We start from the raw sequence: 23,076 nt of genomic DNA on the forward strand, positions 1-23,076 counted from the left end.
ACTCAGTAAAAGCCCAGAACACACACACACACACACACACACACACACACACACACACACAGAGGGAGACAGGGGGATATAGCAGAGGTCTGATCAGGGCGCTGAATGGCGTGACATGAGAGGAGAGGCTGAATAAGATCCGCAGACGGCAGCCATTGACACACAACACACACACAAACACACACACACAACACTGTGCTTAACACAGACAGAACCAGAGATCCTGTGGTGGTGGTGTGGGGGGGGGTATTACTGCAGCAGTATTAGTACACTGACACACACACACACACACACATACACCCACAATAAACACATGCAGAGGAACACATACACACATATAAGTATAAGTATAAGTATAAGTATATGTACTCTTTTGATCCCGTGAGGGAAATTTGGTCTCTGCATTTATCCCAATCCGTGAATTAGTGAAACACACACAGCACACAGTGTACACACAGTGAGGTGAAGCACACACTAATCCCGGCACAGTGAGCTGCCTGCTGCATCAACGGCGCTCGGGGGGGAGCAGTGAGGGGTTAGGTGTCTTGCTCAAGGGCACTTCAGCCGTGTCTACTGGTCAGGGTTCGAACCGGCAACCCTCCGGTTACAGGTCCGAAGTGCTAACTAGTAGGCCACAGCTGCCCAATATATAGACACACAGAGAGGCATGTATGCATTCACACACACACACTCATTTCTCTCTCGCTCTCTATCACACTCTCTGGGCCGTCCTGTACTGTACATCAGTGGAAAGGGCAGAGAGGGCACACACACACACACACACACACACACACACACACACACACACACACAATGCAGACAGAGGACTGGCTGGGAGCCCGTGGTCCAGCTCAGACACAGTCCCTCTTTGTCAGCATCCCGAAACAAGAGCCCAGAGCCTGGCACCGCCCGCCCTGACCCCAATCATTATCTCTTCCAACAACACACACACACACACACACACACACACACACACACACGCTTTACTCACACACACACACACACTCACACTCACACACACACACACACACACACACACACACACACACACACACACACACACACACACAGACACACACACACACACACACACATCCCCCGCCCCCCATACCCCAGCACTACAAGGTGGAGATCTCTCCTTCCTCTTTTCTTTCCCCTCCTCTTCTCTCTATCCTCCTCTTCTCTCTATCCTCCTCTTCTCTCTATCCTCCTCTTCTTTCTTCTCCACCGCTGGCACGGGAGGGCCCAGCTCACTGACACTGGGCATCTTTCAGTACCCATCACGTGGTGGTGCAAGGAGGGTGGGTGTGTGTGTGTGTGTGTGTGTGTTGTGAGAGAGAGAGAGAGAGAGAGAGGGAGTGTGTTTGTGTGTGAGGGAGAGAGAGAGAGAGATAGGGAGAAAGAGAGAAAGGGGAAATGTGTGTGTGTTTGTATGTGATTGTGTGTTTTACCTTTTTTTTCCACACTGTCTTCCCATAGTGCAACACAAACTGCTGTGGGAAATGATCTTATTAATGCAATAAGACTACACTAGCCAAGCCTCTCCATTACCAACACCACACACACACACACACACACACACACACACACACACACACACACACACACACACACACACACACACACATCAGCTCACACACTGCCTAATACACAGCCTCACACACAGGCACAGACATCCACTCCCACACTGCCTCACACACATTCTCACACACCAACTCACAGCCAAAAAGACAGGCCATGAATATCTTATATTCATGTGTGTCTCATAATGAGAATCAGACTCAAAAAGCATGTCTGCGTCCTTCACAATGAACCATTTGTTTGGCTAAAGTAGCAGACACCTGCAAGGTCAGAATTAGAACACACACACACACACGTGTAACGGGTGCCAGCTAGCTTAGCTGTGCTTGTGGAACGTTGGTAAACCTCACTCCCCGACACCTCAAGAGTGCTGCTGGCATGCGAGCCAGTAGCCTGGGCTATTGGCTCAATTGTCAGCACGCTCGCCTCCCTGATCCAAGGTGCTGCTGTTCGCGGGTTCGAGTCCGGGCGTGTGCAGGGCTGAATCACGCATGTTCAACACAACGCAAGTTACACACACACTGTATGGGTTATTCTGTTATTCTCGGCCATCTCTGTGAATCTCTGACATTCCTTTTCCTGTTTAGGAAACTTAAACTGAAGACTGTTTCTTTATCAAATTACAGAGGCGGCAGAATGGAAAACCTTCCTCTCTCCTTTCATGTGCGTCATTTCACAGTTTAAAGCATAAACCTGCTGTGAACGCTGCAGTCTGACTGCATGGAAGGCATCCGCTTGTCTGTGGTACCAGGAAATGCTGATCAGGGCAGAAAGGGAGCGGTTGCAGCGGATTGGTTGAGGCAGAAAGGGAGCGGTTGCAGCTGATTGGTTAAGGCGGGGCAGAAAGGGAGCGGTTGCAGCGGATTGGTTGAGGCAGAAAGGGAGCGGTTGCAGCTGATTGGTGGAGGCGGATGTCAGAGTTCAAAGCATGATGGTCAGCTGGTGCTTCATTAGCAAGGTGTGTGAGTGTTATTACAGGACAGAAGGCACACACACACACACACACACACACACAAACACACACACACTGCTGTTTCTCCAACAACTCCCAGTCACACAGGCAGGGGGAACACACAAACACCTGTGCTGGCACACTCAGCTCGATTTAAAACACATACATACATACACACACACATTGCAATACATCAGTATATATAATCTCACACACAGTCAGTTGGCCTCGCACACACACCTGTCATGGGTCACGGTTAAGGACTCTGTGATATCAGACTGACTGCCCTTGTGCCATCCACACCCACTTGTACCCTCTAATGGGAGCCTTTACTTTAACTGTGGGCACTAGGCAGCGATGCCACTTTCACCAGCGTCACGGGGCAGTAGATGCCACCTTCACCAGGGTCAGGGGGCAGTAGATGCCACCTTCACCAGGGGCACGGGGCAGTAGATGCCATCTTCACCAGGGTCACAGGGCAGCGATGCCACCCTAGGGCCTGACCAGGAGGCTGTAACAGTGGGCTGGGTGTGTGTTGGGTCCACTGCTGGTAGCCTCTCGGTTGCATGGTAACAGACAGAGTGGCAAACCAAAGAGGCCCAGAATAATGCACTTCTTCCAAACCCTTTCATCAAGTCCCCATCCAGAGTGTGTGTGTGTGTGAGTGTGTGTGTGTGTGAGAGAGAGAGAGAGAGAGAGAGAGAGAGACATTGATTGTGTGTGTGTGTGTGTGTGTGTGTGTGTGTGTGTGCATCATGACAGTAGCCCATCCAGAGGGAGACTCTATGCCCCAACCCCCCCCACCCCTCCTGCTCCACTCGTGATAACCATCAGATGAAGCACCCTCCACAGTTCACCACTGCACTGCCAGTTGATTGGATTGGTGTTCCTGTGACCCTGGCAGCCCTCCACTGCCTGTTATGCTGCGCTGAAGCAGCTCTGAAGCCCCTTCACCCGGCTAAGAGCCCCACCACACACACCCAGACACCTGCACCCAGTCCACTCACTGGGGGAGAGAGAGAGGGAGAGGGAGAGAGAGAGAGGGAGAGAGAGAATGTGTAGCAGAGAGAGGTGGGGGTGGGCAAAGACAGAGGGAGATAGAGTGAGTGTGTAATGGAGGATGAGGCAGGAGAGAGAGAGGGAGGGAGGATAGAGAGGTAGAGGTGGAGAGAGAGAAAGGAAGTTAGAAAGCGTTAAGTGGGGGATAGATAATGAGAGAAAAGAAGAGTGGAAAGGGAGAGGGACAAAGAGAGAGCAGAGAGGAAGAGAAAGAGAGAGGGAGGGAGGGAGGGATGGAGAGAATAGGCCTCTGGGAAAGGACAGAGTGAGACACAGAAGAGTGATGTGAGAGATGCAAATGGCTTATTATGTAATCTTTTATATTATGGCACTTCTTCATCCACACTTCAGACAAAACGCAAATGAGTCGGGCGGGCAGATGTGTGTGTGTGTGTGTGTGTATACTGTATGTGTGTGTGTGTGTGTAGGTAAGATGTCAGCCATACGTTATGTGATCCTGGGTGTAATTGCCAGGCTGGGAGAGCCGTTGGAGCAACATGAGGAGGAATGGTCTCCCTCCCGGCGCACCGTAATCTCATCAGCCAAAGACAGAACTCTGCTCAGGGCTTCACACACACACACACACACACACACACACACACACACACACACACAAACCACTATACACACAAACACACACCAAGACAGGCATCCACACACCCCACACACTGTATCTCTCTCACACACACACACACACACTGTATCTCTCTCTCTCACACACACACACTGTATATCTCTCTCTCTCACACACACACACACACAGACCCTCCATCCATCTCCTCCCACAGACCTCGTCAGAGGGAGAAATCAGGAGGCTGCTAAAGCTTTTTTTTACTGTGTTCTTTTTTCAATTTCTTCTATTCCCTTTTTATTTTTTATTATGTCTCCTGTTCCCTCTCTTTCTCTATCTTACACTCTATCTCCCTCCCCTCCACTCCCTCTCTGTTCTCTCTTTCTCAATATCACTGTCCTCTTTTCTCTGTCTCCATCGCTCCCTTTTGTCCCCTTTCTTATTCTCTCCCTCTCTCTCTCCCTTTCTCTCCCTCCCTCTCTCTCTCCCTCTGTGTAATTGGCACTCAGTCTGAGGTGCTGCTGAGTTTAATGAAGCCCAGGCTTGGCAGATCTCTCTGCGTAATTAAGATAAAAATTCACCCATCGTTAAGAGACACACAGACAGGCCTTTGACAGGAAGCCAGAGGGAAGCCAATTTAGATTGTTATTGGCTTGCATGAGGACACGCTGTCTTAAAGCTGCGCTGGGTGCACTACAGATCAGCACAACACTGGGGACTGTGTTGGGTACAGATCAGCACTGGGGACTGTGTTGGGTACAGATCAGATCAGCACTGGGGACTGTATTGGGTACAGATCAGCACTGGGGACTGTGTTGGGTACAGATCAGATCAGCACTGGGGACTATGTTGGGTACAGATCAGATCAGCACTGGGGACTGTGTTGGGTACAGATCAGCACAACACTGGGGACTGTGTTGGGTACAGATCAGATCAGCACTGGGGACTGTGTTGGGTACAGATCAGCACTGGGGACTGTGTTGGGTGCAGGGTATTGTGCTGGCTACTGGGTTGTGTGTTGGGTGCTGGGTATTGTGCAGGTTACTGGGTTTTGTGCTGGGTACTGGGTTGGGTGCAGGGTATTGTGCTGGGTACTGGGTTGTGTGTTGGGTGCAGGGTACTGTGCAGGGTACTGTGCTGGGTACTGGGTTGTGTGTTGGGTGCAGGGTACTGTGCAGGGTACTGTGCTGGGTACTGGGTTGGGTGCACTACAGCACAGCTGACTACTGTTGTGCCCGCCCTTCCAACACAAAACTGAACAATGTTTTACGTGTACAGGAGAAAATTGGATGAGGATATTGCTGCTGCAACAACAACAATTATAAGATGGTCATTGTACAAAGGTGTCCTTTAGCTTTAATGACATCGCACATCAGTTATGTGAGTAACCCATGTCCTGATTAATCTGTGAGTTTTGGCTCGGATGTGGGCGCTCGTTATGGCTCAACAACTGAACGGCACACACTCACAATCTCAGATACAAACACAATCGCTCGCCAGAGGGATTCTCTGCCCCTGTTCCATCACCCAGTGCGTGATGGTGTCATCCAGGGTTGTTATCTCCTCTCAGGGGTGTGTAGGTGGAGAGAAAAGCTTCTTGTCACTGAAGTCTGATTGATACTCCAGGGAACTTGTACCAAGTGTGTGGTGTGTGTAGGTGATACGTGTGGAGGGTCATGCAGTGCCTGGCTTTTGTTGTTTTTTTCTTCAGGGAACCACAACTAGCAAACCACAACTAAAAAGAAAAATATATAATTTTCTCTCCTCTTCTCTCTCTCTTCACTCGATTCTGCTGCAGTTAATATTGCATGAGGGGCATTTTGTAGACTCTGAACAAATGGGAACTAATGAGTCGAAACAGAGACCCAGCAGACGCCTGCCTGCCTCCGTAGCAACTTAAAGCAAGTCAAAGGCAGAGACTGGCTCTGTGGTGTTGCCCGACTGCTTTCAAGGCCCGTGGAAAATGGAGATGGCCGCTGTGGCGGTGGCAGTGATGGTGTGAGCGTGGCATGTAAACAGCACTTTAATCAGCGAATTGTTTGGGGAGAGCTCGCTTTAATCTGTGATTATGACGGCAGATCAATGCGCAGCCCGCTTCAAGCTGGGGGCAGATAAAAAGGAGGATTTGCATCAAATATGCATGAGGCACAGCTTTTCTAATGGCTCTCCACCAGGGCCAAGCTGGGCTTTACAGCCAGGGATCCCTGCTCTCTCTCACACACACACACACACACACACACACACTCAGGCAAGGCAAAATTGTTTTGTGGCGAGCATAACTCCCTGATCTTATTTGAACTGCACTAAGTCGCAGTGGCAAAGATGGGCGTTCAAACTCCCTGTGATTAGTTCCTGGGCGCTGTGGTGTGCTGCCTGAGCAGCTTACAGTAAAGATTAAAGCCTGTGTTCAGTGTAAATATACAACACATATCTCATAGAACAACACATAAACACTATTGCACTACATTACAGAAACTCATACACAACAGGGATATGCAGATCACGTCCCCATCTACTGTGTGTGTGTGTGTGTGTTTTGTGTGTGAGTGTGTGTGCATGTCTGTATGTTTACAGATGTTTTTATACTAGTCATTTGTGTTTTTCGAGCAACAGATGTGCTGATAAAAATATTTTAGTGTATCAAGAGTAGCATAGCTAGCTGTCTTTATCACCTGCCCTGCACGCATCGTACTTTATAACCCTACTGTAGCCAGACATTGAATTTCCAATTAGACGTGACGTCTCACTTCGTGTTACACCTCCAAAGATAAATGCCCACAGAAAAGCAGCAAGAGGAGAGCAGGCATGCTATATACGCGTGTTTAGCTTTCGTATAGAGGAGAGCAGGCATGCTATATACGCGTGTTTAGCTTTCGTATAGAGGAGAGGAGTGATGCTATATACGCGTGTTTAGCTTTCGTATAGAGGAGAGCAGGCATGCTATATACGCGTGTTTAGCTTTCGTATAGAGGAGAGGAGTGATGCTATATACGCGTGTTTAGCTTTCGTATAGAGGAGAGGAGGCATGCTATATACGTATGGTTAGCTTTCTTATAGAGGAAAGGAGGCATGCTATATACGTATGGTTAGCTTTCGTATAGATTTTTGCGAGACCAATTAGGACTGCATGATGTGGACAGGTGTGTGATTGTTTATGTTGCTGACAGGCGTGATTGTTTATGTTGGTTGCTTTATGTTCAGTGAGGAGGGACTGTATGCTTGTTTCTCTAAAACCCCTGTAAGAATGTGGACAGATGTTTCTGGGCTCAGTGCTGGTCCAGGCATGCACCTGTGAAAGACATCTGTGGACTGGATTTAAATGAGAAAGAGAGAGAGAATAAGAGAAGATTGGGTGAGGAAAGGGGATATAAAAGTAGAGAGAGAGAGAGAGAGAGAGAGAGAGAGAGAGAGAGGGGAGGGACTTGCAATATTCAAAGTTGCCTGCCACATTTGTAAGGAGACAAACACCATCATCAGAAGGGCGGGTGTGAGTGAGCTGATTTTCCCTTTCTGTGTTCCCTGGCACCCAGTGAAAGTGCTGAAGGCCGGCCGCTGTTTAGCTTTCAGATAGAGGAGAGGAGGCATGCTATATACGCTGTTTAGCTTTCAGATAGAGGAGGCAGGCATGCATACTTTATATCACGGCGTGTTTAGCCATTATATGGGAGAGCAGGCATGCTATATCTGGCGATGTTTAGCTTTCATTATAAGGAGGAGGAGTGATGCTATATACGCGTGTTTAACTTTACCATTATGGGAGAGCAGGCGAAATGCTATATCAGATGACGTATAGAGAGAGGAGTGATGCTATATCTGGCGTGTTTAGCTTTATAGAGAGGTGATGCTATATCTTGGCGTGTTTAACTTCATTATTAAGAGAGGAGAGGAGGCAGCTATATCGTGTGGTTAGCTTTCTTATAGAGGGAAAGGGAAGGCGTACTATATCACATTATGTGGTTAGCTTTAAATTATAGCAGATAGAGAAAGGAGGCATGCTATATACATTATGGTTGTTTATGTTGGTTGAGACCAATTAGGACTGCATGATGTGGACAGGTGTGTGATTGTTTATGTTGCTGACAGGCGTGATTGTTTATGTTGGTTGCTTTATGTTCAGTGAGGAGGACTGTATGCTTGTTTCTCTAAAACCCTGTAAGAATGTGGACGAATGTTCTCTGGGCTCAGTGCTGGTCCAGGCATGCACCTGTGAAAGACATCTGTGGACTGGATTTGTATCGAGAGAAAGAGAGAGAGAATAAGAGAATAAGATTGGGTGAGGAAAGGGGGATATAAAAGTAGAGAGAGAGAGAGAGAGAGAGAGAGAGAGAGAGACGGGGAGGGACTTGCAATATTCAAAGTTGCCACATTTGTAAGGAGACAAACACCATCATCAGAAAACACTTTCTGTGTTCCCTGGCACCCAGTGAAAAGTGCTGAAGGCCGACGGAGCAGCACTTCTAGACTCCCGCCCCAGCTCTGCGGCGTAATCACTTTGATGCAATCCCCACGTTGCGTCGCCAGCCTAACAGAATAAGACAGCAGTTAAGGAGCTTTTAGGCCACGAGACGTCTCCGTCATGCTCCAATCACAGACACACAGACACACACACACACACACACACACACTCTCTCGGCCTCAGGGTGAGACAGTGGAATTGTGCTGTGGTACAGACAATCACAACAGAATGGCTTCAGATGGCGAGACAGCATGTCAGACGGGAGGAGAAGTTCTATCTGACCTATCATAACCGCACCGAAGGTCCAGATGTTCTGCTGGAGTTTTACTCTGGCACATCCCAGATAGCAAACATACACTGGGACGGAACTGGGCCACACCTACCACAACGTCCGGCACGGATCTGCATAATGGACCTGATCCGGTCCAAACGCACATCGGTCCAAAAATTGGTCTGGATCCGTTTGGCGGATCTGGTACCAATAAGGGCTAAGACTGGCCCAGTTCTGTATGGTAGTCTGTGTTACTGGCGTGTTCCAGATCTGTTTATCATATGCAATACTGGGTCCGCTTATTGTGTGTGGTACGGACTTCGTTTATCAGACATCAACCCGGCTTTATTTGACATGTGAAATGTGATTGGTAATTAGGGCTAATTATCCTGAAAAATCTGTTTGCTACACATTTGCTAACAGGTTCGTTATAGGTTCACCCAGGCTAAAGTTCAACGTTTTCCCAACAGCTCAACTGATAAACATAAGCTAGGCTACAAACACAAGGGGGGTAAAAAAAACTTTACACATAAGTGTCTTATTATTTTTTTATTCAACAACCTGGCTGTAGAAGTGCAATCCCAGACAAACTTTAAGTCGTGTTAATTCCACATTTATTCCTTTTTGCAAATAGGCTAAGTCACAATTACACTCGTTTTTTATCATCAGTGATCCTGTTAGCGTTATCACTGTTTTTTTTTCAAAATAGTTATTGTGATAGCTGTTTTGCTTAAGTTAAGCTAGTTGTTGTTGCTGGAAAATAATAGTAAAGTCATCAATCATTTCGGTTGCTTGTTGTTGTCTCTGAATAAACCAACAGAGATAAAAAGCAGATACTACCTTGAAAAGTTGGGCTGTCCTAGTCCAACCCCAGGCTGGCAAATCATGTCAAAAGATTGATAGTGAGCAAACCAAAGATCCTTGAATAACATTACTGCTTGGACTTCTGCATGCGTGGCAAGAATATGGGGTTGTTTCATAGCACTGTTAGATCTGACACAAACAACAATTGACTACTTTTACCACTGCTAGGTAATAATAAAAATAATGAAACGAACATATGATCAATATTGAGCCAACTATATCTTCTTTTCCAGCCTTACTGTAGAAATGAAGTGGCCATGGGAACATAGTGCACCCCCATGGTTTCTAAATTTGTGCCATTCCAAAATACCTTTTTTTTCTTTAGCAGCCAGTTGACAATGAAGTAGGGAAAGGACAGTCAATTTAGAATCAGCACCTTAATTAATATCATTACCACCTGGGTCTGCTGTGAAAAAATGGTCCTTCGGCTCATATCCGTATCACAGGTTTGGGCCAAATCAGTGTTTTGTATTTCCTGACTTCCAGTTGAGTTGCGGAAATTGGACCTGGGACAAATCTGTAAACCGGTGATAAAACAGCATTGCTAGCAGAGCTGAAACCTGTATCGGGAGTAGACCTGGCCCACAGTCAGATACCGTATGTCCGCTACAGGCGGATCCAAAGGCTTTTATGCGTATCCGGCCCAAAGGAAATTGCTATCTGGGATAAGATCAGTCACGCCATTATGCATCCAACGTCATCAGTCCATCACTCTCAGCCCACACTTGTCCCTCTGAAAGGGCGTTTGTTAACATGACCAGGCGATCTTCTCTCTCACCCTCGTCCTCCTCACAGGCTGTGAGTGACAGTAGACTCAGGATTCCTCCCATCAATCCGGCTAACGGCAGCGTCCTCAAACATGAAATGACTCGATATGCAATCAAAATCAAAGCATCAACATTTCGGTTCATATTGATATCTACTGTGCATTGAGAAATCTTTTAGTCAAAAATTACCACTCCTGACAAAAAGTACATACAGTACATCCTCACTTGAAACTTGGCTCTATATATAACCAGAATCACTCAATATAGCATGTACACTGTGTAGATGGTGGTCAATGGAGCACATGTTATTGTTTGATTTCTGAAACAAAGATTTCATTATTAGCTTTAAATAACTTTGGTTGTATAAGGTAAAGGAACCATTAATGTAAAACAAATGTTATACACTGTATGCATAATCTTGTATAATGTCTACCCTTGAAACTGTTCCTACTACATAGAGAAATAATAGTCTACTCATATTATTAACCACACACACACACACCCCTCAGGCTGTCCTTCAGCTCATCCTGTGAGAGTGCTAATGCTAGCTCTTGGCACTAATACAATCCACTCTAATCTTCAATGTTTGATTGTATTTGCTTGAAAGCAAATGCAACAAGTACATAATTATGGAGCTAATTAAGCAGCCAAAACACTGGCACCCAGCGCGAGCACCTTCCCAACAGTCAGAGCATGATTCATTAGCGTCTGCTGTAAGCTTATTAATCATCTATCAGCCAATTAGCGTACTGTTACCGTTTGCAGTCTGTATGTAAATAAATTCCTGGGTTAATTTCTTCCTCTGATAATGAAGGGAACATTATGAAAATTAGCTGTGTGACTATGTAAATGATCTTTGTCGTTAATTGCAAAGCAGCGCATAGATGTTTTCTTTTTTTCTGCAGCGAACCGAACGAGGGTAGTGATGCAACAAAACATTTTCCCAGGCTGTTAGGGAAATTAAAGGGGAAGCCTTCGATTCCCAGGAGAAGCGCACAGCTCACTAGAATGACATTTTACCCCCACGCCCCCTCCTCCCTCCCTGATAATGATAATAATGCCTCTGGTTGGCAGCAGTCCAGGGAGGGAGAAACACTAAGTGTGTATGTGTGTGTGTGTGTGTGTGTGTGTGTGTGTGTTGGGGTTGCAGGGGGGTGGTGATTTCCGGAGCGGACCCAATGCTGGCAGGTCACATCCAGGTGAAGAACAGCAGGGTCATCGGTGGTGAAAAAGGACTCGTGGACTCGCATGCATGCACACGCACACACGCACACACACAACGGTGGTGAAAAAGGACTCGTGGGCTCATCTGTACTGTGTCATGGCCGCCATACCATACCATGGCCACAGGTAATTAATAACAATTAGCTGTGTGTGGGGAGGGGGATGTGTGTGTGTGTGTGTGTGTGTGTGTGTTGGGGGTAACCTGAGCCCCCTTCTCTCTCCATTAGCAGATTAGCCTTCTGGGATGGAGATGCTGCCGTGGCGACACAGGGCCACTTCCGCAAGTAAACCTGAGAACCTGAGACCCCACATACACACACACACACACACACATACACGGTAACCTGAGAGAGGACAGGGTGGGAAGAGAGACCGCCACGGATAATGCCCTAGCAGAGGTCTGGCCTCGAGCATGGATCAGTGGTGTAGGCTATACACACACACAAGTACACCAACACACACACACACACACACACACACACAAGTACACTAACACTCACACTCACTCACACACACACACACACACACACACACACACACACCGTCCTGGCCAGGTCTGAGGTGTAGGTATATGGGAAGTGGGAAATAGGATGCTTGGGCAGCAGATGGAGCCTGAAGACTGGTGGTGCATTCTTCTCTTAGATCCTCTATCACACACACACACACACACACACACACATCCCTCAGAGAATGTGCTGGGGGGATAAATATGAGGGAGGTGAAGGGAATGTGTTGTTGTGGTAATAAAAATGAAGAGCTGCAGTTCAAGGATGAGGTGTCCTTTTCTCTCTCTCTCTCTCTCTCTCTCTCTCTTTCTTTCCTCCCTCTCTCATTATTATCTTCTGCTTGTCCCTCCCATGCCCTCTTCCTGCAGCATTCTCACACACTGCTGTGATGAACACTCAAGCCTGCCAGTGATCAATAGCACGGAGAGGGAATGGGCCATTTAGTCTGACTGATCTCAAAAAGGTTACTGAGGGCAGGGAGTCATAACAGCACAATAACTCCCTCTCCTGTTTCACACACACACACACACACACACACACACACACACACACACACACACACACACAGAGACACAGACAACTGGAAACCATTTGAGTAGATACACATGATCACTGATACACAAACATGTCTGAGGGCTACACATGCACACACACACACACACACACACACACACACACACACACACACACACACACATACGTACAGTGGTGTAGTGGGGTTTTTTAAATGGGGGGTACAAGGCCAAATTGTTACCAGCTTTCGTGAACATGAAACCGAATTCACGAATCCATTCAATGACATGGATTAGCTTCAAAATGTAATGTCTTCACCCAAACTACACTTTTCCACCAAAGTCTATGAATCTGGTCTGTAGCTTTTCATTTTGTTGTAGCTTATCATACAATAAACAGACAAATCTAACGTAGTCTAATCTCCTTGATGCATAACATGCGGCATGGCTTCATTCATTGGCACACGTAAACCATGGCAATAACAATAGCACACGCAGGATTCACACGCATTCAAGACGCTGTGGGCAGTGTAGCTCAATTTGAGCGAGCGTCTTATCAATGTCATTGCGAATGATTAACTGGACTAGCATACCTGCTTTCTGCAAAACACAAATGAAGGAATTGCAACAGTGGGCCATGAAGATGTTTGCTAGATTCGGATACAGGCAGTTGTATAATCTATGGTTTTCTAGCCACTTTCTAGCTACTTTCGGGTAATGTGGTACAACGAGCTGCATTGTTTTTTAACGTCTTTACGCATGGTGGAGTGCTACAGCATGACGGTCATTCTTGTAACGAATTTTATGACAAAGAGGCCTAATAGGAGACGTTTGCGTGATGGATGCACTTGTTATCACTGGTAACAACACTTATCATATTAATAAACGCATATTAAAATGGTCAAAACAATGCTCCAAGAAGTGGGAGGACGGCATTCCCCCGCGTCCAACGCCCTCTACCCCGGCACACGTACAAAAACACACAGATATACATGTAAATGCAAGTGCAAGTAAACAGCCTTGTCACACACACACATACACCCACCCACCCACACACATAGATATATAGACACACACACACACACACACACAGAGCAGATAATAAGCAGAGAAACACTGCTCAGCTCAGCCTATTGGATTATGTTTGAGATTAGGCGGCGATGGGCCAGCTGCTTTTCAGTATTAAACTGTCCTAAACTGCAAACATTTCTGCTTGTTGTGTTGTGCTCCACTGGTCTGTGACAGCAAGCCTGATTATGATTACTGCCATCCAGTGTCACTCCTCATCTCCTACACACACACGCACAAACATAAACACACACACATAAACACACACACACACACACACACTTACATAAACACACACACACACTCTCTCTCTCTCTCTTACACACACACACACACACACTCACTTACATAACATGACACTCATCACCATGACACTCACTCACACAGAGCACCTTACCTTACTATGCACAGAGAATTACAGGCTCAGTCCCTGTCTCATCATTGCAAGCGCCTCATGACTAATCACCCATTATGTGGATACTGTTTTTAGACTTGATTTAGGCCTAGTCCACACGTACCAAACCAATCTTTTTTTCCTCCGTCTTCCCTGAAACAGTATCAAGAATATTTGCGTCCAAACGGATCCATCTCAACACGACTCAAAGCGTTACTTCATTTCCCAGGCCTATAGGTGGCACTGTTTCAATTTCAATTTTCAATTTATTTGTAAGGGACAGTGTGCAATTAAAACATAAATGTAAACATTTGATGCATTGCACCAGAGTTAGCCGTCGGCTAATTTACATCTGCAGTCCCACAGGAAGCACAAATACAAATACAACATTTAAAAACAAAACATCGCTCAAATAAAAAAAAAAAAAACATGTAACAAATATCAATAAGTTACATTTGTTCCACAGGTACATATACGCACCACATGGTCAGGGGTGTAGCGGCGTGCGCCGCACACAACTCAACAGCCCCCATTCCCACACACATGCACGCACGCGCACACACACACACACACACACACACACACACACACACCCTGTAAACCCCATTGGAGAGAAGAGTGAAGCTAAAAGTATGAGGAGTGATTATCTAACATTGTGTGTGCACTGTTGAGAGATTCTTAAGTATTTTTTTAGATTAGTTTTAAAGCTACTGAACAAGCCACAGCATTTTATAGTGTCTGGGATGGTATTCCATTGGGTAATGGCATTGAAAAAGGAAGCCGCCTGTCCAAGGCTGAATAACGAAAGGGTACAGTGCAATTGTGTATAGAAGCTATTCTAGTTGACCTTACAGTCAGCGGCACGGTAGGAGACAAATTGGCGCAGACAGGTAGGGACCAAGCCTTTTAAAATTTTGTAAGCTATGCACAGATTTAAAAATACTCTAAAATGTTCAAAGGTGAGTAGATTGTGTTTGGTATTTCACAATGATGATACCTTAATGGCTTTTTGTTGAATACTTTCAGAGCCTGTTTGTACAAAGATTCTAATGGCCTACTTGCCCCCAACAGGTAATACAGTATGAGATGTGTGAGAAAATGAGGGCATGGAGAAATATCTTGCAGTATAAAATAATATGCAGCCTCAGTGTACAGAGAGGATCTAATCTGTCTAAAATTTGCCATTTTGTATTTAATAGTTTTAGTCATTTTCTTAATGTGTTTTTTGAAGTTGAGGTTTGAGTCTAATACAACACCAAGATATTTGAATTCAGTGACAGTCTCAATTTGTACACCCTTAATGCAGATGTTCACTTCTGCGGTGTGCAGCTTAGTTTTAGAAAAAAACATGACTTTTGTTTTGCTTACATTTAAAGTAAGGCAAGATTGGTCTAGCCACTCAACCACTCCGTCCAGGGCACTGGCTAGTTGCTAGCTGGGCTGATTTAGCATGTGTATATAGAACAGTGTCGTCGGCGTATAGTTGTACCTCTGTTCCATGACAGTACTGTGGAAGGTCATTGATGTAAAGACTAAAAAGTAGTGGGACTAACACAAATCCTTGAGGTACACCCATTGTGCACTTAAAATTGCTAGAGCACACATCTTTGATTTTCACATACTGTACCCTGGTCGATAAGTATGACGATATCCAGGCAAGTTTTTTAGACGAAAGATTGAAGTTGGCGAGTTTAGATATAAGTACGTTGTGATTAACGGTGTCAAAGGCTTTACGCAAGTCTAAGAATACAGCTCCAACAACTCCTTTACAGAAATTGACCAAAGCTTGCGCGCTGTAGGCTATACAAACAGACAGAATAGGCTACGATGAAATGGCTAGTGCAAGGAAACCCGAATTGTTTGTGTGGACTGATGGTGAACTGTCAACTGTAGTCAACTGTAACCATGTGCGTACCATAGCATTAATTCCTGCAGGCGCCCCTGATAGTAATAACCCAAGTTCTAGGTTATTCCGTCGCCACATTTATAATATTGCTATAATACCTTCGTTAGTAACAGTCAATACTTTTGCCCGCATCAAATCGCGCATTCGCATTTAGTGCGCTACCATCAGCTTAACATGAGTTCTAAGCGTCTTTGTATGCTCATATCTGACTTCACTAGACTGTGAATGCATGTATTTATGTTGTAAAACATGTAAATAAATGAATGACACCGGCACTACACACAAATTAATTTAAACTTACACCGCACTTCCCTAATAACTTCTGACTAGTTCTCTCGCGTCACTTACAGTAAAAAACACTAGGAAAAACACTGTTCAGTCCACCAAGTCATAAGCTATTGGCGCTGCGCAGCACCAGTTGTGATATTTATCCTACTGAGTGTAATCGTAGGTAATGTCATGTATGAAAACTAGTATTGTTAGGCAAGTCCAGGGTAGCTGAGGTGTGGCGATGACATCATCAATAGGCAAGTATGCGGTTTCGCCGTCCAAACGAACTCACAAGGGCTACGGTTTCAGATTTTTCCACACACACACACACACACACACACACACACACACACCCATCGCCTCAGTCCCACACTTGGCCACTGGATCAATTAACATGTGAGTGTTGGTGGTGGCTGGTCTGGTTAAGGAGTGTGTGTGTGTGTGTGTGTGTGTGTGTGTGTGTGTGGGGGCTAAGGGCTGCTGTCAGAGGGGCAGGAGGGATGGCTTAATATAACAGAGGGCTCCAAGGAGCATTTACCCAGGGCTACAATCTCTCTCCCCAGAATCAATAACAACAGCCAGCCATCCAGAAGCACCGAGCCCCCCCCCACATACACACACCCACAACCCCTCTCAAACAAGGAAACGGCCAGAGAGACAATAACATCGCTCAATACTCGCACCACCGCTTGGTAGACAGAGAGGGTGGGAGAGAGGGAGGGAGAGATAGAGCAGTAGGGTAAGGGAAATGGATAGAGAGAGAGGGGGGCAAACGAGGGAAAGGGAGGCAGACAGGAGGGGAAGAAAAGGGGGATGAGATAAGGTGAGGAAGACAGAGAGGAGACAAAGTGATTGAGTGAGTGAGCGAGAGGGAGATAGAGGGATAGAGAAATGGAGAGATAGAGGGAAAGTTTGAGTGAGAGACCCTGTTTCAGCCGTAAATAATGGCTCTGGTATAGAGCCACTGCACCCCTGAAAGGGAGATAAGTGCTGTGACCTGCAGACACACACACACACACACACGCACACACACACATATACACACAAACCCACATGCACCCACACACACACACACAGTCACAGAACTGACTCTAACTTGGATGATGGTTCCAGCCATGCAGGCCCCAGTTTCCCTGTACTGTCTGGCGCAAACTTGGGGAACCCAACGGCACAATTGCTAATCATTTAGGCTGGGTTCCCATGAATGGGCCGTAATGAGCGAGCCAGCCCCCATTGACCGGTCATTAACACCCTATTGGGCAATGCGTCCGCAGCGCTAAAACGGCATTAATGACTGGGCTTCAGCGCCGGCAAATAGCTAACTAGCGTGACGCGGGGCCGCTGCAGAGAGGAGAGAGCAGCACTTATCTCCTGACCCACTCTATAAGGGGCGAGAGGGCAGACAGATGCCAACAAAGCACATCTATAATGGACCAGAGATAGAGAGAGAGGGGGAGAGAGAGAGAGAGAATTTAATATTTCTGATGATTACACTGGCATGGCGCCCCTTCAGAAGTAAGTAATTTCAGTCATTACAATGAAAGTACACAATTATGCGGCGTTTGTCGACCGTTTAAAATAATCGAGTTTCTGCTCTCTCTCTCTCTCTCTCTTTCTCTCTCTGCTAGCAGTTTAACAGTGACACAACAGAGCAGCCACGGAGAGTAAATTGGAGAAGCTCGACTGCCGATACCCCCCCCCACACACACACACACACACACACACCCTGGGGTCCTGTCAATGTCACAGTGCCAAGGATCGCATCATTTCCTCTGCCAGCAGGAAAGAGAAGCCAAGTATCGATCAGCCTTTAATCAGACAAGCAGTTTGGAGCACAGAGAAAAACTCCTTACGGAGGAGTGTCTCTCTCCTCTCTCTCATCCTGGCCTAAAGACAACAGAGGAGAGAGGAGAAGAGAGGAAGAGAGAGGAAAAGAGAGGGAGAGAGAGAGGGTGGGGGGACTTGAAAGATGGAGAGAGGCAGGATCGACAGAGAGAGAGAGGGAGAGAAGGATAGACAGGTAGGGAGATTAGGAGAGAGGGATAGAGGGAGAGGGAGAGAGAGAAACAACAGTGATCCTTCCTACCACCCTTGATTAGCTTTGGCAAGCACAGAGGGCAGAAAAGAGTCCATCAGAGTTGTCTACACAGCAGGACCCTCTAACCCCCCCATGCAAACACACACACACACACACACACACACAGCAGTCAGTGGGCCTGTGTGTGTGTGTGTGTGTGTGTATATATATGTGTGTGTGTGGAGTGCAAAAAGGAATAGTGTGTTTGTGTGTGTGTGTGTGTGTGTGTGTGTACAGTATATATATGTGTGTATGTGTGTGTGTGTGTGTGTGTTTGTGTGTGTGTGAACACAAAAAGAGTCTAAGGCACAAATAAATAGAGTCTGACCCTGCCGTGACTGAGCCAGTCATAATGGGCGTTCCCGGTGCTGCGGAAAGCATCCTATAGACCAGCTCAGGACCTGTGTGTCCTGCTTACGGCTCATAGGTCACGGCCACTGACCTCTGAGACAACAGAGCGCTTGGTTGGGAGGTGATGGCAGGGTCGCCGTGGTGACGGCAGGGTCGCTATGATGCCACAAAGCCGGGGAGGCAGCTCGGGGCGGCACATTCTTGGGATTCTGGGAAATGTTCTCCTGGGCTTAAGCAAGTGCCTCATCAAAGGCAGCCGGATCAGAGGGCGGGGTCCTGACCTTTGAACCCTGACACAGTGAGGTCACGACTCAGCGCTGGGTTTAGCACTGTTTGACTGTGTGCTTTAGTGAGTGTGTGTGTGAGAGAGAGATAGAGAGGGAGACAGACAACGTGAGAGTGAATAAAGATGTGTGTGTTTTGGGTGTGTGAGTTTATGATTATGCCTGTCTATGTTTATGTGAGAGAGACACTGAGAGAGTAATGTGTGCCTGTGTGTGTATGTGTTTGCGTGTGTGTGTGTGCATTTGATATATCTCACTCTCTCTCTCTCTCTCTCTCTCACACACACACACATCTATATACACACACATACACACACACACACACACACACTGACATCCTTCATCCATCCATCCGTGAGCGGTGCTGCACTTTACTGTCTGGTCGAGGAGATTTATCGGGACAGCTGGACCTGGGCCTACTCTGCAAGGGATCTGCCGCGACCGCCGAGCTGCTGCTGACCTGCAAGCTGCCATCTGCCTTGCCTGGAGTCTGGATTGAGCAGACTAGCCAGCTGCTAACGTTCGAAACTACCGTTGACGTTGGGGAGCTCTGCAGTCTCTCAGAGCATCAGGCTGTCGCTGTCGGGGGTCCACCGAGTTGCTGATCTGCGGGATTGCCCATGACTTCAGACGGTTAGCTTCTATGCTTCCATTGATCTCTAGACTGCAGCCTACAAGTAGGCCTACTAACGTCACTTACAGAAGGCCCATGTTAACGTTGGATCCTCTGGATTGGTCTGAAGACACAGCTGTGCGCCATGTCATTGTCATTGGACTGAGTTGGTCTAAGTTAACATGAACTTTTCTTTATTTTAATTTCTTATTTATTTTATTACTTGTTCATTTTTGTTTGTTGTCTGTCTTGTATGTCTACCGTTAGGTGTCTCGGGGACGCTGGCAATTACGCCGCTCCATCAGGCATCTTTTGTCTTGTGCGTCAATTGTTATTTTGTAAATTTGTTTGTTTGGCTTGATGTCGCGGGAACGCTGGCGACTACGCCGCTCTGTCTGGCATATTTTGTGTTTTTGTTATGTGTCTTGTTTGTGGAGCGCTTTGTAGGGGTGTAAAGATTAACCGATACGTATCGGTATCCGTTTTTAACGTGTAAGATACGGCTACATCGATACGTGAAGCCCGTATCGGAATAAAACTGAAATGAACCGGTCGTTATATCGACAAAGATTGTTAAGGCGGAGCAAGATATTTCATCAGGAGCCACTTCGGGAACCGGATCGCGACGCGAGGGGGTCAAAATCCCCTTTATGCAGAGCAGAGGCAGCGACTGCTCCATTGAAGTCTATGGGCATAGCTCAGAATTTCACCACATATGCTAAGGTCTTGGTTCTATAGAGTTAGGAATGTAAATTTCGTGCACGTTTTCATGATCCTCAAACTCTTCTGAACATTTCAGGTACATTTTTAGCATTTTTGAGCATTCCAGTCCGGAGAAAATCAACCTTATATCAGGTGTCGCCGGTTATTTATGCGTTGCTGTTGGCGGTTGCAGCGTGCGGCTCATCAATCGTCACTGACACGCCTCTTTATGCAGACAGGATTCAATCCCCATTTCGCGCCCATAGACATGAACTACGACGAAGTATCTTGCTCCGACTTAACAATCTTTGATATCGATTTACATGTTACGAATCGGTTCACAACCTTTTCCAGACTCATTTACGTTCCAAGCAGCGCGTTCATCCCACGTCTTTTACATGAGATTCACACCCCTAGCGCTTTGTGTTGCACTCTGTGCATGTTAAATGCGCTATAAAAATAAAATAAAATTGACTTGACTTGACTTATATATGTGTGTGTGTGTATGTGTGTGTGTGTGTGAGAGGGAGAGAGAGAGAGAGAGAGAATGGTGCCCATATGTAGTTGGATGTATTGTGTGTGTAAGTCATGCATATCCAAACCCATTTCCAAATTAATTTGATATTCCAAAGATCTCCGTTCAGAAATGAGCTTCATGGTTTAGCGGAGTGATAAAGCTGGATTATTTGGAGCAAATGAATTTGTCTGCATCAGGAGAATCAAAGGATGGAGAGTGTGTGTGTGTGTGTGTGGGGGGGGGGGGGGGTTGGTCCAGGACAGAGTGGGGGGTGTTTGTCACAGGTGACGTTACCACTGACCTCACCTGAGACACACCTGAGAGAGTAATCACACCTGCTCCCATCACAGGTAAACACACACACACACACACAAACAATCACACAGCAGGGCCATGTAATACACACATCTGAGATATGCAGACACAAAACACACCCACACACACATCCCTCCTCTCCCTGGTGTGTAATTACTGCAGTGTCTTATCTTGTCGCTCTTTGATGTGCTCACACACTCATTTAAAGGCATTAAAGCTCCCACACACACGCACCCACAAGACGCATCAGAACATCTCTCTCACTCACACACACACACACACACACGTATCTTACACACCCCAGGAGCCTTGCTTCTTTTACAATTAATTACCAAAACACCATGTGCACTGTTAGACATTTCAGTGCCATTTTACAGTAACTAACTGGCAGCACTTTTGCCAGTAAGTTACTGTAATTCAGATTTACAGTACCACTACTGTATCTCATTGTACAGTAACAGTACTGTAAACCTCCAGATAAACAGTACTGCATTGGAGTTACTGTAATTCAGGTTTACAGTACCACTACTGTATCTCAATTGTACAGTAACAGTACTGTAGACACTATTACTGCTTATTATGGTTATGGGATTTGGCATATTATAACATTTTATTTATTACCTGTTTAACTGTATTATACAGAAGTAGCCTGCTGCTAATAAAATGTACACATCCAAACATTGAAAAATATAGACAAGTTTATTTAACTCAAAGTATACATTTCAATTCACATTTAATTTTGCCATTTGCACTCAAACAAGGAACCAGGCAAACAAAGGGGAAATTTGTTTTTGTATGTATTTTGTTGTGAGTACACATGGGCACAAAAGGATATGGGGACACGTTTGTGTGTCTGGATGTGTGTTTTTCTGTGTGGTTTGTGTGGTTTTTTTGTGTGGTCTCACATGGAGGATGGAGGATGTTTTGGTGGTCTGCAAGTATTTTTGGTAAAATCTGATTTATCTTACATAACTATCTGACAGTCAAGTATTTAACAAAATAACAACAGCAACAAAAATCTAAAAAAAGACAAAAAGTGCCACTTTTAAATATTGGTGTATATAGTTCTGCAAGATGTTGCATTCAAATGGCATTGGTGAGTTGTCTTGAGTGGTTCTTTTGGCTGTTTGCTTGAATAGCAGGAACATGAGCCCTGTGGCCATGGCGATAAGTGTGGGGTCAGCTACGTTCGGCCAATGGCCATGGCATTCAGCCGAGAGATTTAACCAGCCATAGACTCCACTAACCTCCACTGACCCGCTTCTTCATCTGGGCAGGACTAGCCTGAGTGCACTAACAATAAAAAAATCAGCTCCAAAACCTTGGGCCAAACCCTCCAGAAACTATAAAACAGTCTACCAGAAAATATGTGTTACCCTAATGTGACATTCACACCTAGTTTGAGTGCTGCCACTCAAATTGGGTCAACCCTAGACACAAATGACGCCACTCTGTTGTTGATTGGTAAAGGCCTTTCTCTTCACCAACTGTCCTGTTTTTGGCTCACTCCTGTTTTGTTGTACACTTAGTTCCATCCTGGGATTAATTCTCACAAAGAATCTGGACAAGATGAGAGTAGATAAAAAAAACAAAAAAAACATTAGATACGTAATCAATATGATGAAGGTGAAGCTTTCACATCCCCTTTGGGACATGCTACAATATAATTTCAATTTTCAATTTAATTTCACTTATAGAAGCAAAACATTACACATGTCTCATGGTGCTTTACAGAGTCTTTATGTCACCAAACAGGCAAAATTATGATAACTGGATCACAAATAAGCAGTTATAGTTAAGTTAAAAAAACATGATA

At 45.9% G+C, this 23,076-nt stretch overlaps 1 long non-coding RNA gene across 1 annotated transcript; it reads left to right on the forward strand.

Annotated features, from left to right (window-relative positions):
* The first annotated feature begins 10,379 nt into the window (after positions 1–10,379).
* Positions 10,380–15,296, forward strand: LOC125302926. The gene is made up of 3 exons (XR_007194985.1): positions 10,380–11,871; positions 11,973–12,029; positions 15,252–15,296. It is a non-coding gene; the product is annotated as an uncharacterized LOC125302926 (long non-coding RNA).
* Positions 15,297–23,076: the final 7,780 nt, after the last annotated feature.

The sequence above is a fragment of the Alosa alosa genome, chromosome 11 (genome assembly GCF_017589495.1).
Source record: "Alosa alosa isolate M-15738 ecotype Scorff River chromosome 11, AALO_Geno_1.1, whole genome shotgun sequence".
In the NCBI taxonomy this organism is placed as follows: Eukaryota; Metazoa; Chordata; class Actinopteri; order Clupeiformes; family Clupeidae; genus Alosa; species Alosa alosa.